Raw genomic sequence first — 6,950 nt, forward strand, 5'->3', positions numbered from 1 at the left:
AACCAGAAACAAAAACATCTTTGCATACCCAAAGATCACAGGCTGCAAATACAAATCCTTCCTGGACAGAACCTTCATGTTCCAAGCAAGCAGACAGCAAATCCTGGCTGGGAAACCACATAAACAAAGCCAGACAGACCTACAACACATTCCAACCGCTCTATTTGACAAATTCCTTGCTTAATCAGATCACCTCTCTCGGGTTTTTGTTTTTTTTAATTATTATTATTATTTTTTCTTCCCCAATTTATTATGTAACTTCCTTCTTCTTGCATTGTGTAACTCGCTGATTGTCCAGCCTTCTTTCTATGCGAACCGCCTAGAAGTCACTTTGACTATGGCGGTATAGAAAAATCAAGTTCTTCTTATTATTATTATGTGGCTTACATTCAGGTACTGAAGCATTTTTCCCCATCTGTCCCAGCAGGCTCACAATCCATCTAATGTATCTGGGGCAATGGGGGGGGGGGAATTAAGTGACTTGCCCAGGGTCACAAGGAGCAGTGTTGGATTTGAACCCATAACCCCAGGGGGCTGAGGCTGGAGCTTTAACCCCTCTGTGAGAAATTCCCTAACCCCTATTTGTAAGCTATATCGAGCAGGGATTGTCCCTTACATGTTTATTGTACAGCGGTGCGTATGTTTAGCTGCGTTATAGAAATGATAAGTAGGAGCAAACTGCCGACCTTGTTGTTGCCTATAACAATCAACCACTCCATCAACAGAATTGAAACGACAGAGCCAAAATCAATTCCATAAGCCACATTACCAACACTGTGAGCTGTCAACAAGCCGAAATCTGATCCAACTGCTACACCCCCCCAAAGGTGCAGTCCGGCAAAGGGAAGAGTTGTTTACCCCTTTCGGATGGGGGTTAGGGGGCACAGTCTTAGTTACCGATTGTGGGACAGGCAAGGTGGAAAGTTTTAACCAATAATGACCCCCACCATTCCCCAAAGTTGGCTATGTTGGACGTAGGGCTTGAGTGTGCTGACTGTACAGGTACTCATTCTCCGGGACTTCACCTATACAGGGGAGACAGCAGGTGATCTCAGAGCACAGCTCTCGGCAGACGGCTTTTATTCCCCTAATAGGAAGCCATATGGGAGCCTGTTCTGTGTGTTGAAACATATTTAGGGACTTTTTTTAAAATTTCAGGCATGCCCCAGCACTCAATGACTGGAGACCCTGTAGTGAGAGGAATGCAAGGGAATAAGGGACCAGCTTTGGCAAAGGATGGTGGAACGCAAACTCTGAGCAATAGGAACTTAGAGATGATATATAAAGAGTGGCAGTGTACCATATTAGATGTGAAGGGCAACCATACAGCATTGTCTCTTTTAACTATGCATGATGTGATCCCTTTGATGTCACTTCCTGTTGTGTATTCTTACAAAGTCAGGAAGTGACATTAGAGCAAGAGCCGAGGCTGGTGCGGGCAGCAAGTTAGAGATGGTGCTCGCGCTGGGGAAGTTAAAGAGGAACGGGGGAAGGGAAGAGGCGCATGCACGGCAGGGGAGGTGGGAAGGAGAATCCGCACCCTCACTACGCCACTGCAGGCAAGGATTCCATCATGCTTCCATATCAGCTGAGGTGTTGCAGACTGAGGTCCCTGCACCCGTGAGCTCCGGCTGCTACACAAAAGCCCATGCCCGCTGTGCAGGAGGTCTGGCTTGTGCCACGCTCACTTGTGTGAGGAATAAAGAGGGTGTGATCAGCCTAGGTGGCCAAGGCAACCAATCTGTAACTGGCACACAGGGTTTGTGCCTTAGCTCACTGTGTATGAAATGGCCTATATTCCCAATAACAGCCAGCTGCGTGCAAGGCATGAGCCCTCGCTTTCTGACCTGTGCTCGCACACACAAATGCACAGCTTGGTGGGAACCCTTACACAGCTAATCTTCTTGCCTATATTAGAATTAGCAGGTATAAGTGGCTTGTTATCTCCTGCAATATAGCCCACAAGCCTAGACCTGCCCCCAGGTCCGCCAAGTTCCACCCGTCCTCCGCTGCTTGCTCCCTGCCCAAGTTTATTTAAAATTTGATATCCTGAAACGAATGGAAAAAGGGAGAACTACAAAATAAATAAAGGAAAGAGAGAAATCTAGGCAAATACGAAAGGGGAGGAGAACGCGTGGTAGCCCAACTTAAGTGGGCTAAAATCATGAAAAGGACAATCAGACTTGGAATGCGTCTTTAAAAAGGAACGTTTTAAGAAAAGATCTGAATTTCTCCATGGATGTCGTCTCTCTCAAATGGTTAGGCATTGAATTCCAAAGGGAGGCTTTTCAAAACCCGGACAAAGTGGCAGGTTTTGAAAAGCCATCCGGACCCCCCTCAAAAGGAATCAAAACCCACCTCTTCACCTGACTGCATTCACACTTACTCCCAAACCACGGTATTCGTAATGGATGTCCAACCGATAGATAGATTGTGAGCCCTTGAGTACCTGATTGTAAAACCGCTTAGATAACCTTGATAGGCGGTATATAAAAACCTAATAAACTTGGAACTCTCTCCCTGTGCATGCTTCAGGTTCCAGGTGTCTGCTAATCCAGAACAATTGAACGCGATGCAGAATCAAAACGTACGTGTAAGTCCGATTTGGATGCACGGCACTAGACGTCCAAAGTCGGCAGTGGAAAAATACCCATTTTCAAATGGCAAATCATCACACGTCTAGGCCATTGGGTCATTCTATCTTTACACCACACTTTCGACCAAAACTTCAGCCAAGTCCCAAAGGCCCAGAACAAGACCATTTGGACATGGCAGGGCCCAATCTTGTAATGGACTGGCCACCCAGACATGGCAACAGAGCAGTGGGGCACCTTACAAGGCACTACTGTGAAGTTCACCAAAAGGGTGCCAGATAAAACATCTTACCAGAACTCCCTTATAGGTTATGGTGAGCCCCTCAAAACCCACCTGTCTACAACCCCAATAGCCCTTGTGGCTGCAGGTGGCACCTATATGGCAGTAGAGTAGCATTTGGGGGGGGGGGGGTTGGTGGGCACACGTTCCACCATAAATGTACTGGTTAGAGTGGCTTAAGGGGCTGGGTCTTCCTCTCTGTGGTTCACTAGCCCATCCCCCAGGCTAATTAAGACACCTGTGCAGCCATACCAGGTGCTGATGTTCTGGAGACAGCTATGAACTTTTTTATTCTGATCTTTGGGGGGGTGTGAGGGGTTCAGTGAACACGGGGAGAGTGTGCGTGGGTCTTTACTTTGTCTCTACAGTGGTTATTTGGTCCCTTTGGATACCTTTTGGGCACTTGTACCCGTTTCACATCGTCTAACTCACAACGTCCGAGTTTCAGTCCAAGATGAAGAGTACAACATTCGATTATCTCGGCCCACATCCCGCACAAATACTGCCCTGACCGTTCCTCCAGATACGCCCCTTTCAGCACAGCGGCATTCAGAGGCATAAGAAGTCCCACTACAGGTCCAGAAAGTCGGTTTGGTTATCGGCGCTTGGACGTCCAAGTGCTGAATTAGGCGGGATTTTAGTCGTTTTCATCATGAGCCCCTTAGTCTTCTGTTCCTTGTTGTTAATTGTTGTGTCTTGTTTGGTAACTGTTATGGGTGTTATCGTTCTGGGCTCCTTGGAGAGGACGGGATATAAACAGAATTAGTGAAATAAACAAAAACTGGAAATACAGGTTTCACACATTGTTTGAGATGAGGCAGCCTTCTGACACCATTACAATTTCACAACTTACATAATAACACAATGTTTTTTCTCATCTCCATTCGTTCTGTACGATGGTAATATGCCACCTTTATATTACACAATGTCCAATTTGAGACTGTGCCAAAAATCTCCATCGGGAGAGAGCCCCACTCACATTCCTAAGCGCACTACAACGTCGTGACTTCAAAGCAGCAGAACACTGCAGACTGTAATCTTCCTCTCTGACGATGGTCATTATCCATGTTCTCTTACTTGGTATGGCACGTACATAGAAACATGATGGCAGATAAAGGCCAAACGGCCCATCCAGTCTGCCCATCCGCAGTAACCATTATCTCTTTCTCTCTCCGAGAGATCCCAGGCCCTCTTGAATTCAGACACAGTCTCTGTCTCCACCACCTCTTCCGGGAGACTGTTCTACGCATCTACCACCCTTTCCCTAAAAAAGTATTTCCTCAGATTACGCCGGAGCCTGTCACCTCTTAACTTCATCTTATGCCTTATAGAAACATGCCGGCACACACATTGGATAAAGAAGAAGAAATCCCCAGAGGAGTAGATCAAACGCAAAAAGAAAATCAAAACCCCTGTTACAAACTGAGATGAAGAGACCCTGAAAATTGTCACTATTATTTGTGTTGTGAGAGAGAACTTCCGCTCACAGAGAAAAAATCAGAATAGCAAATGCCCTAGTTACATCACATACTCTCTCTTACTCCATATGTTGGACATGAAACATGCTCTCTTTACAAAATTATATCACTGTCATTCCATATAACTAATTCTGAGCCCAGTCAAACTAGAACAACTGGTACTAATAGTGCCAAAAATTTCAAGCACGCAAGTTAAGCGCACTATATAAATGCTTAAACTTATCTGGCTGCTGGCTTCTTAGAGAGTCCGACAAGAGTCTCGTTTCAATATCTGCCTCAGGGACATTGCAGAGTTCAAGCAAAATTCCCAAATTTAAAAACAAAAAAAGGCTGCATGATGTAAATTCTGAGAAATTTTGATGATGGTCTGCTTGAGCCCAATATGCATCTCTTCACTCCTCCTCTTGTAGTGTGATTTCAGCAGGGGAGAATGAGAAAGTGTGAACAGTGCAGCTTCCATGTGTGACAATATGTCTGCCTGGATTTGGACTCAAGTCTGGGGCCGTTCCAGCACTGTCATCAGCCACAGGGGTGAGCAGGCACATCTCCAAGTACTGGCTCTGAGTCTCTTCTAGCCCAGCATCTGCTCCCTCTTTCTCTCCTCCCCATCCTCATAGCCTTTCATCTGCTTGTCCCTTCTCTCCTCCTTCCTGCACTCTCCCCTTGGTCGGCATTCTTCCTCTCTTCCCTCACTCCCATTATCTGTTATCACTCCCTTCTGCTTATGGATCCAACATCTTCCTTTTGCTCCCCCCTCCATCTCCTATGTACAGTATCTCTTCCTTCCTCTCATCCACTCCCATGTCTAAAATCTCTCTCTCCCCCTCGTGCTCTAGGTCCATCTCTTTCCACTCCCCCCATGCACCATCTCTCCCTTCCTCCCCTCTACCATCTTATCCAATATCTCTCCCTCCTCTCCCGCCCATGTCCAACATTTTCTTCCTCTCCAAGCAGAATCTCTCCCTTCCCTCCACCCCATTGCTTTCTTTCCCTTTCTCCCCAGCCCCCTTCTTCACCCCATGTCCAGCATCATTCCTTCCCTCTCTCACTGTCCAATTCCTACCACTCTCCTCTTGCTCTTCAATGGATCAACAATAGCCGGAAGCGATTCTCACACGCTGCCTGACACTAAACCGGAAACCTTCCCTCCCCTGTGGAGAAACAGGAAATTGCCAGGGGTGGGCGGGATTTGGTAGAGAGGAGGCTCCGGGTTAGCAGCAGTGTGTGAAAATTGCTGCTGACTCACTGAAGAGAGTGCCGTGGGAGCCCAGCCTGTTTGCTCCACAACTGGTGGAAACCCAGACAAATGGTGGAAATCACCAAAACTGCCCGGATGCCTGACATTTGCTGAAAAAGAGGACATGTCTGGGGAAACCCGGATATTGCAATTGAACAACTTTGTGTCATCAGCAAATTTAATTATCTCAGTCATTATTCCCATCTCTAGTCTAGATCATTGATAAATATATGTTAAAAAGCAGCAGTCTCTGCACAGACCCCTGGGGAACTCCACTGTTTACCCTTCTCTATTGAGAATATTAACTGTTTAATCCTACTCTCTGCTTTCTATCTTTTAACCAGCTATGTAGCCACAACAGGATTCTGCCTTCTATTTCATGACTGGAGAATGACACAGGGACACATTTTTCCATATCCCTGCCCCATTCCTGCAAGCTCCGCCTTCATCTGCACAAGCCTCAAACACTATCAAATCCTAAGTAGCAACATTCTAGAGCTCAGATTGTGATGTCATAATGCCTCATTCCACCAATGCCTAAGCTCCGTCCTCATCTGCACAAGCCTCAAACGCTTTAAAATCCTAAGTGTTTGAGATGTGTCTTATGAAACGAAAAATATGGTAATTACATTGGTGAAGCTATGTTGTCTTATGGTGCATTTCGTAAAGAAATTAAGTCAGCGCTGTTTGACAAATTTATTTTTTCAACATGGGTACTATTGTTAGCAAAACTCTACTTTCAGTATATTTAAGTAACTGTTGTATTTTTAACTATTTGTATTTCGCTGATTGTCCAGAGTATGAGGAGAGACTAGCCAGGGAAGCACGAAATTTCAAGCCGTTCTTTAGATATGTTAAAGGGAAACAGCCGGCTAGAGAGGAGGTGGGACCACTGGACGACGGAGACCGGAAGGGAGCGGTGAAGGAAGAAAAAGAGGTCGCAGAAAGAATTAACATGTTCTTTTCGTCTGTATTTACAAGCGAAGACACAATTATATGTAAAGTTATACATATAATTGTATTGTCATCGCTTGGAAATGACCAGCCATCTTCAAATGTAATCCGCTTAGAACCGCAAGGCACAAGCGGAATAGAAATCACTAATGTAATGTAATGTAATGTAACAACCAACATACCGGAACCTGAACAAATCTTCAATGGAAATCAAGCTCAAAAGTTAACATCCATGGAAGTGAGCCTTGATGATGTGCGCAGGCAGATAGAAAAACTAAAAACTGACAAATCCCCCGGTCCGGATGGAATCCATCCAAGGGTTCTGAAGGAACTAAAGGAGGAAATAGCGGAACTACTGCAGCAAATTTGCAACCTATCTCTGAAACAGGTGTGATCCCAGAGGACTG

The sequence above is a fragment of the Geotrypetes seraphini genome, chromosome 1, assembly GCF_902459505.1.
Source record: "Geotrypetes seraphini chromosome 1, aGeoSer1.1, whole genome shotgun sequence".
NCBI lineage: Eukaryota > Metazoa > Chordata > Amphibia > Gymnophiona > Dermophiidae > Geotrypetes > Geotrypetes seraphini.